Here is a 9,011-nt window from a genome sequence, read left to right on the forward strand (position 1 = left end):
TTGTGGAAAAGGCAGGAAGAAAAGGGACTCTTGGGGAAAAAAAAAAAAAAAAAAAAAAAAAAAAAAAAAAAAGACGAACGAAGAAAACCTAGTGGTTGACTTTCAGACGGGGTCACCGCTAAGGGTCATGAGGGTGTATGCGTCTACAGAACATGGAAGAGATGAAAGATAAACAAAACTCCATGAATTATTATTTTTACAAAAGGAAATGTTCACACAGTTTTTACTTTAGTCTTACAAGTAAAAACTAAAAAGTTTGGGGTAGAGCTGCTGTTTTTTTGTTTTGTTTTTGTTTTTTTAAAGAGTTTTCAGCAGTAGTATCCTTTTATTGAACAGCAAATTGAAATCTACGAAATATGGTGGAAAGAGGAGAAACATGCAGCAGAAGACCTGGAGCAAACGTAACAGACAAACCATTGTCTTTACCTGCATACCCTTACATATTAATATCAGATTATATGATACAGATAAAAAAATAATTGAACTCCTCTGACCTTCTGTCACCTAGAGAAAAATTCAGTCAGAAACAACCAATCAGAGCGAGAAGGCGGGTCTTAATGCTGTTAACCAACAGCTAAATATGCTAATGCTGTAAAAACAACTTACAGTTACAGGAATACTGTTTATTTGCTCTCATCTGTGGCTATTGTAAGTACCCTTAGCATTCATGGCAGGCTATGTTGATGGGGAGAAGCTGTAGCTTAGCAGAGAGCAGAGAGGGAGGAAGCAGGGCGTACACAAGAGTGATGTAAAGCACTTTGAACTGCCTGCTGAAATAAGGTACACAAATACACTTGATCAACTGACAGCGCTAAGACCCGCCCTCCGGATCTGATTGGTTGCTTTTAGGTAGCACTGGGAGAAGACAGAGAATCTAGTTTTTAAATTTTTCCCTCACAAGTTCTGCCTCATATTTTGTCACAAGATAATGATTGTTTCTATTAATATGTAAAAAAAAAAAACTTCATATATAAGTTACATATTGCAGCTTTGAGGGTGCTCAAGTTTTTATTCATAACTAAGCAAATTATTTGCATGTGTTGCATTCTGAGATATTTTCGCCTACATCGTGTCGTCAAATGGGCTCGATTTGCTGGATTTCTTGATTGCAATTTAAATTTACAAAGGCGATCCATCGGCAAACAAAAAAAGTCCCATTTTAGTCCATCTGTGATGCACCTTCAGCTCATAATTCAATGATTTCACATGAGATAAATCCTAAATTTTATCTAAGTGGTGGAATTTAAAATATTGATTTCCAAGTAATAACAAAGCTCAATCTCTCCTGACTGACACCTTTTTTTTCAAGCAGGCATCTTTGCTCATTCATGAGTGTAAAAGTGAGGTGTTGCCGTGGCGATGGGGGGGGGCACTGTAAGGATCATTTAAGCCCATTAATGGCCGTGTTTTGTTGACAGGGAAAAGTGGTGTGCATTCTTGTGGAAAGGACAGTCTCTCTCATCAATCTTTTTCATCTCTCCGTTTCTGTCGTAAGCTTCCCGTTCTGTAATCCTCTCCTCCACATCTCCTCTGTCTGAAGAAAAAAAATATTATACTGAATGCAAGTAATTACCTTGAGAAGAATTTTTTTATTTATATTTTAGTTTCCCTCTTTTTTTTCACTCTCCTATAGGCCTACAATACAAACAGACACACACACCTCTCACCTCAGCTAAACTCCCAGAGAAATGATGGAGAACTTACTGGGTTCGTTGGGTGAAATGCTTTCATACAAACTCCCCTGCACAAATAAAATCTCTGAGAAGGAACGCCGCAATCGGGTCTGCAAGGAGGCAAAGAAAACAGAGAACCAACGTTTGTTTTTAACGAGAATGTTCACATATTTCACGGAAAATGGCAGCGGGGCATTTCATGTCGTATACGGGAAAAGGAAAAGCTGTAAAGAGATTTGCTCAGAGGTAAATACTTTGGCTTTTTTAATTTTCTGGATTATAAAACCATATAAACTGAAAAACAAAACGGTTATTGGCAAGGAATCACTGTAACCAAACATTTTTTAATCTATTTTTTCACAATATGTGCCTGTTAATGGTACTAGCTTGAGGTACTAGCTTGAGAGCATCCTTTTTGATAAAAATCAAAAAGGATGATCTTTATAACATAAAAACAAATCAATTAAAAAAATCTACAAAGTTGGTGAGATTTAATCTTTGTAACATGTACAATCTGATTTATTCTGTTTTATTACAGAGATCTGTATTTTTGTATCAGGGTAAAAATAAGCCAACCAGATATTCTCATCTGTGGTTGCTAGGCAGAATTTGCTTATTCAGGAGTGTTTTGCTTCTCTGTCTGAAAACCTTCAGCCTTCAAGTTGAATAGTAGCATAAATTCAGACTGACAGCTTCATCAGCAATGTTGTAGTCAGTGTTTTCTTGGTCAGTCTGAGGTTCGCTGACCGGCCGGATGAGGATCATTGTGAGAAACTCTCCAAAACCTTTGAACCTGCCAGCAGGACAATAAGAACCATCTACGGATTTTCTTTTTCTTTTTTTCTCTCTTTGAGACTATTAAACAATAAAAAAATCTCTGTTGTTCAAGTTGCTGTTGTTCAAGTCTTGGAAAAAAGGACGAACTGAGACTGCAGCTGTATTTGGTCAAATGGCCTTTACCCTTAAACAGAACGAACCCCAAATGTGACGGTGTTCATGCATTTGGGTTTCAATTGAATGAAAGGACAGCAACTAAGTTTCCAATGGATTCTACACTTGAAAGGTTGAGGATGAGGTACACTATAGAGCAATAAGTTAAATACCTAGCAAATCATGAGTGCTACCATGTTTTATAACCTGTTAGTGTTGTAAAACATAACAGGTTTACAACATTGTAAAACATGAACATGTTGTTCAGTCTCTCTGTGGAGGTGTGGGTTCAATTCCCACCACTGCCATTATTACCTGAAATGGCCTGACGTTTATAGTTATCCCTTAAGAGGCGTTGAAGTCGAGCAAATCATTTCCTACACTTTGAATTCCCTAACCAGCTCTATGCATCCATAAGAAATCTGATGATAAATTCAGATTAAAATTAGAACAATTTCAAAAAGTTTTTTTCTACCAATTTTACAGACAACCCTCTGCCTTCTTGTCTTTTTTCCCCCCACACATCTTTACATCTAAGTCTTTCTCACTACCTGGATCTTGTTCCTTTCTTCTTTCTTTCCTTTGCAAACTCTATTCCCCTCTCCTCTGAGTTTGTCCTCCACTTTAACCGATCTGGTAGCTTGGAAAAAAAAAAAAAAAAAAAATAGAAGAAAGAAGGACCACCATCACTCTCTCTTCAAAGATCCCCACAATTTACACTCCCATCAGCAGAGATGCCAGAACGGATTGAAGCTGGGAGGAGAGCGGGAGAGTGAAGAGGGGTGGAAGATGGAGATGGAAAACCAAAAAGGGCAAAAACACTGCAGCTCAGAGTCCAATCTGAAGTAAAGCATTATTTCACTGACGACCAGCGGTTGACGCCTATTCTGACTTCAGATAAAGTTCCTTTGAAGTCTTAAATACATATACTATGATGATAATATTTTATTTCCAAAGAATATCAAACACCAGATGGAAAATATTCTCTTTGGGAGCCAAGCAGTGATGTTACATCTTATTGTTAGCGACTTTGGGCTTGTTTTTTGTTTTGTTTGTTTTTTTATTGTTTTTTTTTTATGTGTCGCTTTCAAATTTAAAATCCACATTGTGGTTTTTTAGACGTGAAGTTGCTGATTTGGCTTTGAGTTTCTTTCCATTAAAGGAAAACAAAAACAAGATTATACCAAGCTCCTCAAAATAAAGCTAAACAGTAACGGTATGTCGTTTGCTATATGTGTTTTATACCTGCTTATGCCATCATAAGAAATGACATTTTGATGTGCAACAATGGCACTTGACAAAATGTAATGTTTACTATATGGTGTCTATTATAACTTTGTATTTCTGTTTTGTTTTATATAAAGCAGTTAGAACTGCCTTGTTGCTGAAATGTCCTATGCAAATAAACTTGATTGATTGAAAACCACTAAAATCTTTTGGATTTGGTCCGCAGTTGGGTTTTTTGGGGGTTTGTTTTCATTGAGCTGGTTGCTTGTTTCTCTCGTAAGATCTGGCAACACTTGAGCCAAGACAACCAGGACGACTGTCCTAACGCTGATCATAAAACATCAATAACGTTCCCAGCCATCCATAGTGGGTTTCCGGTGTGCCTCTAAGGCCAAACCCATCAGTTAAAGCTGTTCAAGGGCATACTTGGATCTGTTGTAATATATCTTGAAAGGAGCTTGTATAAAATTCCTGTGTTGCAAAATCACTACAAGGGTTTGTTTGGGGCAGAAGAGCTCTTGGATACGCTTAAATGTTTTCCCAAACCGCAAGGTTACTCATAATAACTCAAAATTTACAATCAAATGTAATAGTGTGGCTGCATAGACAAAATGAGAAAAGGTTTTGTTCCCATAGCGATGTTTCTTTACCTACTTTTCAGTATCAGTTTGATTTCTGGGACATTCGGCTTGTTGAGCCGCTTTTGTGCTGTGAGGATAGAAAAAAAACAGTTCTGTGCTAAAGGTCATAAAAATTTAGGAGAGCTTTAATTGACTTTTTTTTATTTAACTATTAGGTTCAATGTGTGCAAAATACAGATAATATGCTTAACCTGCTTTGTGCACAGCAGCCACCATATTGGCACCCTTATCTGTGATTACAGCCTGGACTCTGCCACTTAAGCCCCGCTATTCAGCTGAGCTTTTTTAGTTCATGTTTCCAGCACCGTTCTGTCCTGAAAAACTGGAATTCTCTAGGAAATTCTCTTGTGCTGCCATTTATACTGTAGCATGAGACTATTTAAAAAAGTATTTATACCCAAGAAGTTTTTTGCCTTTTGTGACATTACACTATCAATGTGTTTATGTAGCAGGAAAAAAAAATATTGTTTTTATTCTTTTAACAAAACTGAAATGTGTAGTGTTTTTTATTGTCATATGTATATGACAAATACAAGTGATAGAAATTAGTGTGCAAAAAAAGACAAAAATAGAGAAAAGAAAAAGAGATAAAGTTAAAGGCTTTGAACGCTATACATGTACATCAACAACACTAAAAGTACCTAAGAACCACACTGGACTCTTCTCCTAATACCTCAAAACAGAATCCAGTTATGTGTATAGGTCACCTATTTTAAAATAAAAAACATAGATTCCGTGTGTGAAATCTAGGGTGTTTTCACACCTCATAGTCCGGTAGACTCAGTTTGATTGGAGACCTTCATTGCAACATTTGTTAAATTTTCAGCTGCTGCGGTTCACTTTCACACTGCACTGTGTAAAAGCAACCTTTTGCCCTCATCGCCCGTGGTGGCGCTACACCAAGACCCACTGAAGGAAATGACATGACATTTGGTGTTATCAATTCTTTATTTTTTGTTGGGAACAAGTCGGCTGCAAGGTGTCACGGTGGTGCGGTTGCCTTACAGCTAGAAGGTGCTGGGTTTGAGTCCCGGTCTGGGGTCTTTTTGCATGAACTTTGTATGTTCTCTCTGTTCATGCATGGATTCTCTCTGGGTTCTCTGGCTTCCTCCCACAGTCCACGGATGAGTGTTTGGTTCTAAGGGTACCTAGACTACCCTTTGGTTTTAGTTTGTGTGCATGGTTTTGTGTCTCTGTGATGGACGGGCGGAGACAATGATTTATGGAATCTTTCTGGACAGTACGGTTCGCTTCCAAAACTATGGCGTAGAAAGAAAACTAAACCAAATGAAGCTGTCAATTTTTATGACATTCCTTGAACAGCTAAACCAAGTCAAATGGAAATAAGATGCTGTTAATCAGAGAACCAGCAGCATCACAAAGACCAAGGAGCACAGCAGACAAATTAGGGAGTATAGCATGGAGATGACAGAGCGCTGTTCAATCCATCATCCGACAAAGGCATGGAGTATGGAGCAACTGCAGTCATACCAAGACATGGCCGTCCACCTCAACTGACACGCCAGGCAAGAAAAGTTCTGATTAGAGGCAGCCAAGAGGAGTTTGGCAACTCTAGAGGAGCTTCAGAGATCAGCAAACGTGGCACAAAGTAATCAAGACATGCCAGACAAAGGTTGAACTTTTTGGCCTATACACAAATTGTATGTAGAAAACCAACTCTGCACATCAGACTGAATATACATCGCTTTTCTTCAACAGGGACACAGACACTGGCCTGAGTGGATGGGAAGTTGGATGAAGTTAAAAGCCGAGCAATTCTACAAGACAACTTGTTAATGGAGACAAAAGACTTGAGACCGAGGTGAAGGTTCACCTTCCTACAAATGTTGCAGATTCTTCTGAAAGCCATGTCACATTTTGTTGGAGCTGAAATACTCTGCAGGACACACAGCAAAATGTAGAACCACATTATTGTATAAAGGTCAATTTAAATGCCTGCAACATATATTAGACAGGAAATGGAGCTGCAAGGCTTTTTCTCCTGCCCTCATTCATAACTCCTCATGTCAGGGTTAAAGAAACGCTTGAAGATTAAATGCATAATCTCTCCGTTTTTTATTTATTCTTTGCTTTTCTCTGTAAATGTTTCATTTTTCATTCAATGTGGCAAAATACAATTTCCCTTGGATTAATTATTAAGGTAACATCCATTTAAACTGGGCCTAATTCGTCACACAGCACAACCTGGGCAACCTACATTGTTCAAACTCCATTTCTGGCTGCAGATTTTCTGAAGGAGACAGGTTTGAACTTTCTCCATCCAAACTTTTCCAGAACCACTTCTCTTTTTTCTGCTGAGTGTAATATTTTTCCTCCTCTGTAGTCTTCTGTCAAATCCAGATTTGAGGCTCGCCCCATGCAGACTGAAGAGAACTGTGGTCCAACGGAAAGAGTGAAGGGAAAAAAAAGTTTTCTGTGGCTTAAAAAGCTCTGCTCTCCGCTCCTCAAATGAGAACATCAGAGTTTATTGGCCCCCGTTACGAGAGGACTTGACATAAAGTGAAATGTGAGCAGAGGGAAAATTGTAACTCTTGATGGCTGGCTAAGTCTTGGTCAGCAAAATATTTGGCCTGAGGGAGAGCAGAGGGGTGAGGGAGGATGTGGATCTGCTCAGAACGAACTTTTTCTCTGCTGCAAATCATTTCTTTAAAACTTTAAAGAGGTTATTTTTCTTATAGACAGGACAGGACAGTTAAAAGGGAGCTGGAGGGAAATAATGTATCTGTGTAGAAGAATGAGGTAACGACCAAATGAAAGTAACTCCAAAATAGACCGAATATAATTCTAAGCAGACTAAAGCTCATTGTTTCCGGACCTTTCGGTCCGACCTATCAGCTTCTCAGAGTGATTTTCTGTCACTTTGTTCCACAGCCCCAAGTAAAGATTTGACTTCTTTCTACTAGACTCAATCCATCTTCTTTAAAAATCATCTCTAAAGTTTGCTTTAAAATTGTAGAATTATTAGAAAAACCTATGTAAAAAAAAGCAGACTCTAAATCAGCTTATGACATTTTCAAATTGGAAGCTTGCATAAAATTTGGAAGCATAGATATTTAGTTTTTCTCAGTTGCTTTGGTAAATTCTCAAAACTAATTTGTTCAAGTGTCAAATCATTGTCACATCTGCACATCAAAAAGCATTTCCTTAATCCTTTGAGCAAGTTACAAATGCATATGTACCTCCATTCAAGTGATTATGTACAATTCTGTATGTGCAATACTTTTCTTCCATTATATATTCTTTTGCGTAAGTGGAAAAACTGTCATGATGTGTGTTGGTGTCAGACTCAGATGCTAAAAACTGAGGTGTTGAGCTGAATTTGAAGATTTAATGAAGAATGAAACAAGAAGTTACAAACCCCCCCCCCAAAAAAAAAACAAAAAAAAACAGGGCAAAACAAAAACTAATCATAGGAACAACAGGGAAGTATCGGACTGTAACAGGAGGAACCAGCAAGGAATGACTGAGAGTGAGTGTATGCATAGTGGGGAGGTTGATTACTGATCAAGGAACAGATAGCTGATTAGAAACAGATTATAGGTGTGAGGGGAAAGTGGGAGAGTGAAAGTGGCACAAGGGAACTAGGAAATAAATCTAATACTAAAGGATAACTAGACTTAAGAAATATGCAGGTTCAACTGTGAGAGCACACCTTCCTGATTGGCTGTAGGAAAGCAGCTACACCATTGGACCAGCAGAGGATTGTCAAGCCAATCAGACGTTGATGAGGCCCACCTGCACCCTATAAAAAGCTCCTGAATCCATTCCTTTAGTTGGGCAGCTATTTTGAAGAGGTTTTGTGAAGCTGCCTCCTCTTTTTTTTGGTAGTTGCAACTGCTTTAAGTTAGCTTGGTCTTTGTTTGTTCAGTTTAGTTACTTTGATTTTGCACCAGTTAAGTATGAGTTAGAAGCCTGTGTTTGGGAGGCTGTGGGCTTCCTGCAGCCTCCCCTTTGTATGTGTGTTTTTCTTTGCATTGTTTTCCTTTTGTGGTTTATTTTGACTTTACTTTGAATTCACTTGTTTGGACTTTTGTAATTTTAATTTGCACTTGGCATTCTTGAGTTTGTTAATCCTTTTTGTTTTGCATTAATTGGGTTAAATTGTATTGTTTTGTGAAACTTTATTTTGTAATAAATCATTTTTACTTTACACTGTCACTCCGGACACATTTTATGTTACTGCCCCTGGATCCCTAGACCTTGGGGGCGTAACACCATGTATTTTAAAATCACGACAAAAAAAACATATCAATGTCTTGCCAACTTATCTGAACATATTTTATTTCTCAAAGTAGACAGAGTCCAACTTTGTTACATTTCCCAGACTGGGAATGGAACTAGACCATCATTTCTGGTCAGGGAAAGGCATATATCCTTTCACCTGCCTTGTTTCCTTTGTAGCTTCTCTGGATCAAAGTGGACCCTGATGGACTAGTGGTCAGGATTTGGAATTTTCGGCACTGTGGACCGGGTTCGATCAGGGAAAGTCATGTTTATGTTAACTGCTTCATTGTTTTCA

Source organism: Poecilia latipinna, unplaced genomic scaffold (assembly GCF_001443285.1).
Source record: "Poecilia latipinna isolate Pla-1442-1.1 unplaced genomic scaffold, P_latipinna-1.0 Scaffold4004, whole genome shotgun sequence".
In the NCBI taxonomy this organism is placed as follows: Eukaryota; Metazoa; Chordata; class Actinopteri; order Cyprinodontiformes; family Poeciliidae; genus Poecilia; species Poecilia latipinna.